The sequence below is a fragment of the Eschscholzia californica genome, unplaced genomic scaffold, assembly GCF_041429995.1.
Source record: "Eschscholzia californica isolate CP2 unplaced genomic scaffold, dmEscCali1.0.p SCAF_2, whole genome shotgun sequence".
Classification (NCBI taxonomy): Eukaryota; Viridiplantae; Streptophyta; class Magnoliopsida; order Ranunculales; family Papaveraceae; genus Eschscholzia; species Eschscholzia californica.
In genome coordinates this window covers 57,320,630-57,334,122 of record NW_028238309.1, presented here as the reverse complement: position 1 = coordinate 57,334,122, position 13,493 = coordinate 57,320,630, and the positions used below count along the sequence as shown (strand labels likewise).

Below are 13,493 nucleotides of genomic sequence, written 5' to 3'. Positions count from 1 at the left end.
GAGACTGTGTCAACTTTAATTTGGTTCATCAAATTCAAAATCAAGTGAACTAAAGAGATGAGATCAATGTTAATTAGCCAATAGTACGTCGTATATTATTCATAAGCAAACATACCATGATATATCACAAACCCTAGAAGTTTTAAACATAATTCCCATATAAAGAGTGTGGGCATACCGATCTTCTACAAATTAAACAAGACAATTATTATATATAAGAAGGAAGACGACGAAAGGATTAGAAATTAGCTCGAACCAATACGCTTAAGTTATAAGAAAATCCCAATTAAGTTTATAACACCCATCTTGTTCATAAGTATCATAATCATATATATATATATATGGTTAAGTAGCTAGCAAACTTTATTAGGGTATTCTTGTTGAGTAACACAAGATACTAGTTTCTTCTTGAGTTAGACCCATCACCTTTTGGAATTATATTGAACTTCAAAGGACTAGTTATAGGTCGTTGGCTGCTACTTCCAAACATTGAGTGTTTGTCTTTGTTCTCAGCATTATGACCCTTGTTTTGGTTTGCTTTCTCTCCTTCTAATTCTCTGTGCTTTTCCAAATACCTTTTCAAAGGCTCAACATAATCATCAAACCCTAATGTTCCCAAAGCCCAACATAAATCATCTCCATTAACCGTCTTTCGCTTCTCTTTACGACACTTATCAGATGCTTCACCTGTAACGAAACTTATGAACTCGGTTACACACTCTTGCATGGTTTCTCTAGCTTCTTTAGATACCTTTGCATTGGCTGGTATGATTTGTTTCATGATCCTCCCAACATTCGCAATCGGCAAAAGTTGATCTTGTTCTTTGCAGTCATTACCACCGGAGCCACCAGAAGAGTTCATATCCTTGAAAACCTTGAGCTTACGGCGATTCTACGCTAGCAACTTTTGAAGAAACAAGTTCCTCTAAAACACAGACACTTGGCTCTTCTTTTTCTTCTCAATCAACTTATATATAGATACACCATAAACATGTCCTCATGTATGTTCATCTTGGCATCTAGTTTGTAGATCATCATGGGTGCCAGCATGGTCGGCACCGAATGGTGGGTCACCACGCTCGAGGCGGTTCAACTATAGGTCACAAAGATGCTAGCTAGAAAGTTTTTGGGTGACTGTTTTTGAGTTAGCTATAGGGCAAGCTCTCCTGTTTATATATGTAAAGTTTTGTTTTGTTTAATCTTCTATAGAAACCCATAAAAAAAAACTAGCTAGCTATGTACATCAAAAGAAGACTCTCTCAACATCATTATCCCCTCCTATAGCACTAATCCAATCTTTTAAGCCCTAATGCTCCCAATAAGTGCACACTAACAAACTTAAATTAATTCTAAGATGGGAGTAACAATTCAAGTATATCGATCGATATGCACGTGTGCATGTGGTCCTGTGTATTTAACTAAACCTTACCCTAAACCCTAAAAATTTAGAGTTTAGATAGTTGGACTAGATATCTTCTATTTGCAGAATAAGTTTTACTAATCAAATTATGTTCTTTATGAAATCAAATACTTAAAAAAGTTGAAAATGGATGTTGATATCACTCTATGTATGGCCAAAACCTTCTATTTTTTTATGGATAATCTTAGTTAGGTTTTGTGGTCACTCCTGGAACTCTGGACAACCTAGAGTACTCTAGCTAGAACCCTAGAACCCTAACTAACAAAGTTTGTATTTTTAAATTCAAACACATTGAAATATCTTCTTCTATGATTCTAAGTTCAATCAGTTGACATTCTCCATTTATATTCTACAAACACAATGAGAAAATGACAGTTGAAAATCCAATATATCTTACCCACCTAAATTAGTTGTACCACTGATCATTGATTGAACCAAACCTAAAAAAACCCTAGTGTTGAAATTGGACCAATGTTGAACCAGCTATTGGAATCAAGATCAACCAATCTTTAACTTATTGAGGTCATACTCCTCAAATTTGAAATTTAATAGGGCAACTTACAAAAAGGAAGCTGAAAAAGCTGGTTTATAAACCAAAGTTTAGTATTCTTCTTTTACATATTCTCTTTTTTTTTTTGCATTGTTTAAGAATATATCCTGTTCTAATTTTATTTATTTATTAGGGTTAATGAGTAAATCGAGGAAAAAACATAGTTATGTTCTTGGTGGTCCAACAAATTATAGAAGAGTGAAGAGTCAGTACAAGTACAACTTCATATCTATAGTAATAAAGGGTAAACTTTTGTGGTCCACTATATGGTTCTCTCTAATGTGAGTGAGTCGCTGGTATTTACAGAGCTATTAAGATCTATTTACAGAGCTGCTATTTTTTTTGATGAACGGTGGCAAATGCCACAATTAAGCTACTAGAGTTCAAAGAAATGTTGATTTTATCTGTCGCCAACTGACTTACAATGCAACTAGGAGTCTGGAAGATCTCCGTAGTTTGATATAGACTCAAATTTAAATCATATTGCACTAGTAAGTGAGAAACCTGGTTTGCCTTGCGAGGGCTAAAGGAAAATAAGCAATTTTGAAGCTTAGAGTATTCAGTTTTGATCTCCATAATTATAGGTCTTATTCTCCACGACGCCTCTTCTATCTCTTTCGAACATGCATTTATGACTGTCAATGCATTACCCTCAATGACACTTCCATATTCGGGAATATTCAATGCCAATGTTATTGCCAACTTGCCGCCTTAGCCCTCAGTGAGGTAGTTGCCATTACAAAGGTTCCTTCTCCATTCCTGCAGACAACGCTGCCCGTCCATTAGTAAAGGTCGCGTCGAAATTAATTTTGATCCTTTCTTGATCTGGTGGTACCCAACATGGTTCTTGGCCGTGGGAACTCGTTTGACCATGTGCTTCTAGAGGTGATGCCGAGTCTGTAAAGTCAGTAGCCATTGTTTGAGCCTCTTGAATCATTCTATAGGAGTTTGGATTAATGCTTTCAAACACACACTTGTTGCGAGCTTTCCATAAGAACCAAGCTACATATATTCTAAGCGCTATAACCTCCTCATCTTCATCACTTGCTATCCATCGACGTATTAAATTCGGGAAACTTTCATCACCTTCTACTTTCAAATTTAATGGAGAGCGTAATCAGGTCTCTCTAGCCACTCTACATTTCCTAAATAAGTGATCCAAGTCCTCATCTTCTTCTTTACACATCTCACAAGTTTTTGAGGCTTGTAGATTAAACTTTAGAACTCTAAGTTTGGTTGGTAATGCATCATCCAAGATCCTCCACACAAACATTTTAACCCTTGGAGCCAAATGGATTTTATTCCACATCATATTCCAAGTTAGTATGTAGGATAACTCCATTGTATAAGAAGAAGACGGTTTTTCTTGAGTGATAGATTTATAAAGAGACTTCAAAGTAAACTCTCCTTTTGCTGTGTGTACCCAAATCAGTTTATCGACCATCCCTTGTTTATATAATGGTATTTCTAGGATTGCTCTAGTCGATAGTTCATCAAAAATGTTTTCAATGAGTCTTCTATTCCACTCTCCTTCAAGATCAATAAGGTCCCGGACAAGAAATAGGTTCGGTGTCTCTTGATCTACCACTTTTTTACTCGGCTTGAACCCTCTTAAATTCGGCATCCACGGGTCATCCCAAATACGAATTGCAGAATCATCCCCAACTGAATAGCAAACTCCACCTTTTAAGAATTTCCTCATATGTAATATGCTTCTCCAAGTGGAGGTGTTGGATGGTTTAGCTTTATGGGTCCAAAAGTTTTCACTTTTGAGATATTTTGCCTTCAACAACTGAACCCACAATGAATTTGGTTCTTGGAGAAATCGCCACGTCAATTTTCCTATCATTGATTGATTGACCACGTCCATATCTCTTATACCCAAACCACCTTCTTTTGTACTTGCTTTCATCTTCTTCCAACTCAAGTAATGCATCTTTGATTTTTCCGTACTATGTCCCCACCAAAAATTTCTCTGACATTGTTCAATTTTTTCAATAACACCCTTAGGCACAATATTTGTTGATAGAAAATTTATAGGTATCGATGAGAGTTCACTTTTGAGTAACACTGTTCGACCGGCATGAGAGAATGAGCTACGCTTCTATCCCATTAATTTTTTTTTCTATTTTGTTCACAATAAAATCATAAGAGGCAATTTTATGCTTCGGCTTTAATAAATAATTTCCCAAGTAGACATCATCTCCTTGACTCCTAAGATGCTTAAAATTCTGTCCCTTCTAGTCGAGTCACAATTTGTGCTAAATTGAATAGATGATTTTTGAAAGTTAATTAATTGTCCCGAACACTTCTCATATATATCCAATATAACTTTCAGTTGAGCCACATTGAAATCCGAGGCTTTCCCGAAGAAAAATAGATCATCTGCAAACATAAGATGACTCACACTTGGTGCATACCGATTAATTTTAAGGCCATCGTACAACTCATTATTCTCTGCCTGAACCACAAGTTTTGTAAGAGTTTCTGAACACAAAATGAACAAATACGGACTAAGTGGACAACCTTGTCTGAGTCATCTTTTACTGAAAAGATAGCCTTTCGGGCGTCCGTTTAATAATATCGAGAAAGATGTCGTGGACACACAGTTCATAATAAGCGCGTGTGTATTCGCAATAATCCCATACCTCTTAGGTACCTCACTAAGAAAATTCCAGTCTACTCTATCATAGGCTTTCGCCATATCAACTTTAAGTGCAAATGACCCATCTTTGGCTGAACTATGAGCAATATAATGAAATATTTCCAGCGCCACTATAATATTATCACAAATCTGACGACCAGGCACAAAGGCGTTTTGCACTTGAGATATCAGATTCCCAAGTAACGGCCGAAGTCGGTTGGTGAGGATTTTGGTGATGATACGATAGAGGACATTGCACAAAGAAATTGGTCTAAAATCAACTGGAGTTTCTGAGTATTTTCGGGATCAATGTAATGAAGGTGTGGTTCAAATTACCTGGAAGTTGCCCAGTCTCAAAAATAGTTTTGATCATAGAGCTGTTATTTACAAACCTTACTTCGGCATATGCTGATTTACTAAAATCATTAGTTATTGAGTTGATTCCTATTTGGCCCCCTACTTTGTGACCAGCTTCAAATATGTCCCCCAAAATTCTGTAAATTCAAATATGGCCCATTTTTTGATGTAATTGTCCTAACTACCCTTCTTTTAAATCCTTTTTCAAAATTAAAAATAAAAATAAAATCTTAATTCCACCTCATTTCCCTCTCCACCACACATCTCTCTCCATGTTAACTCTCTCTCTCTCCACATCACCTCTCTTTCCAACTCACCTCTCTTCCCAACTCACCTCTCTCTCCCTCCAACTTACTCCTCTCTCCAACTCACCTTCATCTTCTCCGATTAAAGTCGGCGACCTCCAAATTTTTTTTTTCTCTCATCTCTCTCTCTCTCTAAAAACTCCGACGAAGGGAAACCCCTTTCGCCGGAGTTTTTAGAGAGATGAGAGAATTTTTTTTTTTTTTTTGGAGGTCGCCGGTCGAAAATTTTTCCGGCCGGCGACTTTAATCGGTGAAGATGAAGGTGAGTTGGAGAGAGAGAGGGGTGAGTTGGAGAGAGAGAGGGGTGAGTTGGAGAGAGAGAGAGGGGTGAGTTGGAGAGAGAGAGAGGTGAGTTGGAAAGAGAGGTGATGTGGAGAGAGAGAGAGTTGACATGGAGAGAGATGTGTGGTGGAGAGGGAAATGAGGTGGAATTAAGATTTTATTTTTATTTTTTTATTTTGAAAAAGGATTTAAAGGAAGGGTAGTTAGGGCATTAACTTAAAAATAGGGGGTCATATTTGAATTTACAGAAATTTGGGGGCCACATTTGAAGCTGGTCACAAAGTAGGGGACCAAATAGGAATTAACTCTTAGTTATTTATAGACAAGGGTCTTAAAAAAAGACAAGGGTCTTATCTTCACTGTTCTATCACTAGATCCTCTAATATAATAAATCAGTTTCAACCTGCCACCTTCTCTAACCATCTTCCACCATTTTTTCCCACTTGTAATTATCATTGGTCATCTTTCTCGGTGACTCCTCTCTTTTTTCCTCCGATTCTCTTCCTTTTTTTTCTCTCTCTCTCTGTCTCTCCCTCTCTTCTCCCCTGTCTTCCTCTCTCTATTCCCTTCTTTTGGATCTGGAAACTCAAATCTAGACGAAGGAAACCTTCCTTCTGAACCAGACGAAGAAGGTTTTCCTTTGTCGGAAGTTTTCCGACGAAGGAGATGAGAGGGTATGCGAGAAAGAGAATGAGAAAAGTACACAGATGATTTCAAGGTTTGATTTTCGAAGAAGAAAGAAATTTAGGGTTTACTTTTTTTATTTTTAAATTTCCCTTTTGGTCTCTGTGAAATTCAATTTTCGATCCCTAAATTATCTCCAAATACCATATTGTTTTTTTGGAAATTGACTAGATCAACGATAGTCATTACATTTTCCATTGATACATCAAAGATGTGATAAACTCGATAATCGTCCATTCAAACTCTTACAAGACCAGGCCTATAGCCCAACTATACTATGACCTAAAGCCCAATTACATTATTAATACCCTAATAATCACAATTCAAATAACCAAAGATTCCACCTTCTCTAGGATTCGAACGAATCAAACCTGAGACCGTCAGAGTTTTCTGAAATTTGCGTCAATACTTTGGAACCACTTGGGCTACCAACTGTTGAGCAAAATGAACTTAAAAAATAAATTTTGGGAGCTCTGTAAGGATCTCATTCAGCTCTGTAAATACCAACAGCTAGCCGTGGAAAAACGAGTGAGAAAGAGGGAGAGAGAAATACCCATGGGTCTCCACACATGCTCTGGGATTATATAAATTGATGATTCTCCAAAAGTAGGTTTTATATGCTTGTATGTTATTGACACCATATAGGGTTTAGGGGTTATTGGATTCTTTGTCCATTAATGCATTAGACAATTAGAGAAAATTAAAACAAGTGGTTATGAAAGATAATTGATTTGTCTTTTCCATTTAAGCTTTTTTACTTTGTCTTAGGGGAGGGAATCGGTCCGGGTCGGACCGATCGGACTTTGAAATTCTCTGTCCATTCGGATCTTCGGGTTTAATCGTGTGGGTTATTTAAAAAATTCTCATATCCAAAATCCGTCTAAGTCCGTCAAACTTTTTGGATTTCTCAGGTATCAGGCGATTGGGTACCTGATTTTCACCAAAGTTTAGAAATATCTCGGTCGAAATGACAAAAATATGTACCGAAATTTCTATCGAAACTAAAATTTAATTAAGTTTCTCTTCACAATGCTTTGTCAAGGCTAGTGTTGTTCAAAAGGCCGGGTCGGACCAGCCCCCGCCATGAAACAGGCCAGACCGGGGTGCGGTCCGGGCCTAGCCAACCCGGGTTGGGATAGTCCCGGGCCGAGCCTCAACCCGGGTGGGCTATACCCTGGCCCAGCCCGGGATCAGGTACAGACCCAGGCCGGGCCGGGTAAGCCCGTTCTTATTATTTTTTTTTTTAAATTCTAAGACAATGATATATAAATAAAAAAATATAAAACTATAGTTACTTTGAAAGGTATTGATCTAAAGTTTAGAAATACTTTTCATGAAACATATTTCGAGAATAATTTTGGGATGATTTGATGATAATAACAAATAAGACATGATATGTTCATAAAAAAAAAAATAAGACATGATATGAAAACAAATTTAGGAATTCAATCTTTTAGAAAGAAATATATGAAATTAAAGAAATCTATGGAATTTTACAAAAAACTTTCTCATATATTTAAGATTCCTACAATTTACATAAATAACTTTAGGAAAAATTTCTTGGAAAAATTTTATGGTGGAAATAATTTTAGGAATGGAATTTATGGAATTTTATAAAAGATCTTCTCATAAACTTAAAGATTCATATGATTTGCATAAATAACTTTAAAAAGTTTTATTGGAAGGTCTTGTGGAAATAATTTTAGGAATGACTTTTTGGAAAGAAATATATGGAATCTTAAAAAGACTTCTCATTAACTTGAAGATTCCTATGGAATTGTAAAGAAATCTAAGAAATTTTTTGAACAAAAAACAAAGAAGGAAAAAACAAAAAAAAATGGGTTGAATCCGGACTTGGTCCGCCGGGCTCAAAGCATAGGCCCAGCCCGGGACCGAAAATGAACCCGGGCCAACTTGGCCCGTTTTTCTGTACGGGTCAGCCAGGGTCGGGCCTGTACAGACCGGGCCCAACCAAGGCCGGGCCTGCCTTTTGAACACCACTAGTAAAGGACTCCGCACTTGAAAAACAATATATATATATATATATATATGTGTATAAATCCATATTATACTTAAAATATTTTAAAAATATCAAAGTACATTTAATCTATTTTATACATCAATTTTGTCACCTTGGACCACCACCATACATTTGTCACATTCATGGTCATTGGTCTACCATCATACCTATATGTAGTAATGTACAATTATGTGTTACATGTGTTAATATGTTATTTTACATATATACATAAAGACATACAAGCAAGCATACATATAATGTACATAGGTATTGTCGTATAAATGGATGAAATTATTAAGCGGGTTATGTCGGGTAAATATTAACGGGTGGGTTCGGATGGGATGCCGGGTAGCACTTCAAAACCCGAACCCGACCCATTGATTTCACCGAGTCGGTTGTGCTAACCCCGCCTTCGGGTTTCGGATACCCGTGGGCTCTAACTGACTCAGATACCCGTAACGGGTTTCAGGTTTTCAGACTTTTTTTCCAACCCTACTTTGTCTAGATCTCAATTCATTACTATTAACCTCTCATCTCCTTATGCAAGTTCATAATTATTCTCAAAATTAGGGTTTTTGTGATAGTGTCACATAAATTGTACTGTCCTAAAATATCCAAAGCAATTTGCAGAGACTTTTTCTATTACAAAAGTCCAAGTTGGAGGGTGTTTGATTTTTCAACACAGTGATATTAAGTGTTATGCCGTCTGTTTTTCATCATTTCTAATTACATAATTCTGTTTTCATTTTAATTTTAAATGCTATAAAAGTTAGATGTTGTCTAGTTTGACTATATAGTATTTAAACGTTAGCATTTCATACTAATTTATTAAGCTTATGATTTTAATTAAGAATGAACTAAGTTTTATGAACATTTTGTATCACAAACAAAAATCACAAACAATTAAGAATTATGATTGAGAAAATGATCACGTTGCATTCATAAAATTTGAATGATTCCATATAAATAAAGGAGGAGAGATGAGAAAACTCAAAGAGAAAGGCTTTGGTGAAGGACGAGTCGCAAAGGAGAAGAGTCTTTAGTCTTAAAGTCATAAAATTTTGTACAATACTTAACAATTTTTTTAAGGCATTGGATTTAGTCGTGATTATATTGGTCACTGTTATATTAGGTGAAGGGTAACAATGTACAAGTCAGAATTTATTTTTTCGCACTTACTTTGCCACCACTTAAAAGTAATTTTCACTTATTAAAAAATTAAAGATTGCACTAAATAAACGACCTGAAATTGAAGATTGCACTTAATAAATGAAAATCATTTACTAATAAGTTGAAAATCAAACACTCTCTTAGTCTCACTTGGCTTCGAAAGAAAGGCAAAGACTGTATTATAACAGTTGGACTTCAATCATTGTAGTTTTGTTGTAATACTTTAATTTTCAACTTAAATAATTATAATTTTATAAAATCAAAAAAATAAAATAAATAAGTTAATCATTTTCTTAGTGATTGTACTGTTATTTGAAGGGAACAGACACCTTAGCTAGGACTCGAAAAAATATCGAAATCAGTTATGGACACCCGAGTTTGTTGGAATTTGTGGACAACCGGAGATGGGTTCAACGCGAAAGGTTCGTTGAAATAACCAGGTCAGACTCGAGGTTTAAAGTGGTACCCAACACCTCGTCTGACCCCAACCGGTTAGTATTTGTCTGACGATACCCGTTGCTACTTCGAAGAACTATATTACACAACTCTATGCAATTAATGAGAAGAAATATTTTCCACGTCTACACGGGATAGAGATTTTTTTCATTTTAACCCAAAATTAAGTGGAAAGTCAAACAAAATCTAGATTGTACTAATTTGGGGAGATAGGTCATTTGATTTATAATTAGTCAAAATGGCCTAACAACAAACGTGGTCTAAGTGTATCACGCTAAAAAGAAACGGGAATTTGGTCAAAACTCCCTAAGAAATTATGACTTTGGTTAAAAAAGGTTCATCAAAATTTTTTAGGCTTCACTTCCCTGATGGCAATTATGTAATTTTCAATTTCAGTAAAAAGACCAACCTAACCCTAGTCTAAGAAAATACCTTGCAAACACCTTGCACTGTCTTGCAAACACTTTGCACTGCCTTGCAAAGCTTTGCAAAACCCTTGCAGAGCCTTGCAAACACCTTGCATGATTTTTGCAAACACCTTGGATAGCCTTGCCAACAAATTGCAGAGCCTTGCGAACACCTTGCAGAGCCTTGCAAAAACTTTGCAAAGCCTTGCGAACACCTTGCATGACTTTTGCAAATACCTTGCACAACCTTGCGAACACCTTGCAGAGCCTTGCAAAGCTTTGCAAATACCTTGTAGAGCTTTGCAAACACCTTGCAGAGCCTTGCAAACACCTTGCAATGCCATGCAAATGGTTTGCAAATTAGTTTTTGAATTGATTTAACATGAAATTTGTTAGAAATTATAATATTATTGTCTAATATAATGTTGTATCGAAAAACTAGCTAAAACCCCTACAAATTCATAATATTCATTTTATAAGCTCTAGCACCATCATTTTACATTTCTTCGAAAAACTTCCAAAGCTTTAATGAAATTCTCAATTTGAACATAAATACCAATCATGATTGTCCAAGAAAAAATATTTCTCACATGCATTTCATCTAACAACTTTATAGCTATTTCAACCAACCTAAGTCTTGTATAACCAGCTAACGTTGCATTCCAAGCAACAACATCTCTTTCAAGCATTTTATCAAACACATTGCTTGCATCAACTATACTTTCACAACTTCCATATAAATCCAACAAATAAGTTTGAACATAAACATCAAAACTAACAAATTGTCATCCATCATTCATAACTCAATCAAAATAAAGCAACGAAGAAGTTAGATTATACCTTGAAACACTATCAAATTCTCCTTCCATTGAAAGTATATAAAACTTTCTCTCTCTAGAATTTAGAACCAAAAACTAAATCAAACCCCTTAAAAGCCTCTTCAAACAACAAGCAAATAGATTAAATCACCAAAACCTAAAAACATCAACCTATCTTATAGCCAAAATCGATTCAAACCCCAGAAATTCTAATCGGCGTCGACAATCCAACTCGGTTCGTTCATGAGAAAAACTCAAGTTCGTTATTTATTAGTTAGATTATTACTAGGTATTTCTAATTGAATGAAGGGTATTTTTGACTCTTAAAAAGTTGGTGCTTTTAAAAATGTCCTTCAAGCCTATTTTTATAACTTACTTGGGGCCTAGCTAGTTAAAAAGATGGGTTGTCTTTTTAACAAAAAAATACAAGAAATTGGGCCTCCCTGAAAAAGAAAACACGAGTTATATTTACGTGTTTAATTGAAATGGTTTCTATATAAATTTATAGCCTGCAAACTTTATCTGGTTTGGGATGTGATATTGATGTATTGTGCTTTATCCAGCTTGGGATGTAATGTAAGAGTGCAATACTTGGTGCACCTTGAGTTTAGTCACAGACCTGGACGCGCGAAACTCGAAAAAGTATGTGGTATTGGACGGATTTCTAACATCAAATTTTGATAAATTATTTGCGTGAATCTGCAAATTCTAGAGCCCGCCCGAATCCATATGAGAGTAAACCTACCCCGGCCAGACTCCCATTCATCACCTTAGAGCATCTCCAATGCAAAACTCAATCTTGGAAACTCGGAGTGCCACATAGGATTTTCTGAGTTTTTCTTAAAAAATCATCTCCAATGCAAAACTCAACTAAGATCTCAAAGATGTGTCGAGAGTGGAATAGAGATATCTCAAGAGGACACTCTATTTTCAGAGTGTCCTCTTGAGATATCTCTAGTTGTCCAACTCATCAATATTTAAATTTCAAACAATAGAAATCAAGTCTTCGTATATTTCCAAAATAACTAATTATTTTTTTTACAAAAATAACCATGACACGTAAGTAAAATAAAAGAGTTTAGAGTGTTGCATTGGAGACATACAAGAATTGAGGATCTCTATTTTCGACACCTAGGAGTGAGAATCTCAATTGGAACTTGACAAATAGGACGAATAGAGATTTTTTTGAGTTTTGCATTGGAGATGCTCTTAGCTTTCCTTTGTTAGTGCTTAGCTTTCCTCTTTTAGTGCTTAGCTCTTATAGGTTTCTTTTAATATAATTATGTGTTTTGGAATACATCTTTTAAATATGCCACCTGAAGACATAATTTATTGAATCCTTTTCGGTTGCTTTATTTTGTCATTCTTAATCAAGAATATCTTCAACAGTACTGCAAAGTATAAACACTAATTTTATAAATTCTCATGTGTTCTCACCCTTCATTTCAAATATCTAACCTTTCACTTCAACCCCTATATATGTTATTGTTTGTTGTTTTTGTTTGAATAATCCCACATGGATATCTCAAATTAATGTAAGTATTCACGATCAATTAATTTTGACTAGATATCTACAAATTCAATATGGTATCATAGCTTTGCATACATGATATATGTATACATATGATCCGAACTACTTGACAAAAAGGTACGAGTTAGGTTTAAAGAGCGTCGCTCGTGAGGGTACGTTTTTAATCGTTAAGTTCCCAACTGGAACCAAGACAAACGAGTACGATACAAATTTGTTTTTGAAGTGATTTGGATTAATTTTTCATAAACCAAATCTGGCCTTTCATTACTCCAAATATGTTTTTCATAAACAAATGAAGGAAAAAAGAAGAATTGCTTTCATTGAGAGTTGAACTCAAGACCTCCCGCTTACTAAACGGGTGCTCTAACCAACTGAGCTATGAAAGCCTTGGCGCTAAGATTCAGACATACAATACAAGATCCCAGAAGAGGTTTTGTTCCTGTAAGATGCTTCTTCTTAGAGAACCTAAAAGACTTCATTATGAACTCATACCATAACTAATGTCTGCCCTAAGCCAAGGGAGACTATCACATATCTCAAGTGTCGGGACAAGTCACAAGCTCTCTCAACCCTTATAGACTAGAATATATGAAGCCTCAAGCCCGATCCATAAATATTATATACGAAACCACCATTTGATGTCAAATTTTCGTCTTAGGCGAGATCAACCTAATGGCCTGGGCGTGAACCAAGGATGGTCAAGTCTTAACAGTTTAGGCTTCAGGTGACACTCTCTTAAGCAATATGAAACAATCACACTATTCTTCTAGCCGTAGAGGTGGGTCTTCCTCTATTAGGTTGTCATTTAAGACGCACCAAATAGGGTCCCCTTTCCGCACCCTTAGCCAC

At 35.8% G+C, this 13,493-nt stretch overlaps 1 non-coding gene and 1 pseudogene across 1 annotated transcript; both read right to left on the bottom strand.

The window, feature by feature from the left end:
- Positions 1–397: 397 nt before the first annotated feature.
- LOC147559425 (nuclear transcription factor Y subunit B-1 pseudogene) lies at positions 398–862 on the bottom strand (annotated as a pseudogene).
- Positions 863–12,956: 12,094 nt separating this feature from the next.
- On the bottom strand, positions 12,957–13,030 carry TRNAT-AGU (transfer RNA threonine (anticodon AGU)). Its single transcript has one exon. It is a non-coding gene; the product is annotated as a tRNA-Thr (tRNA).
- Between the last annotated feature and the right edge of the window lie 463 nt (positions 13,031–13,493).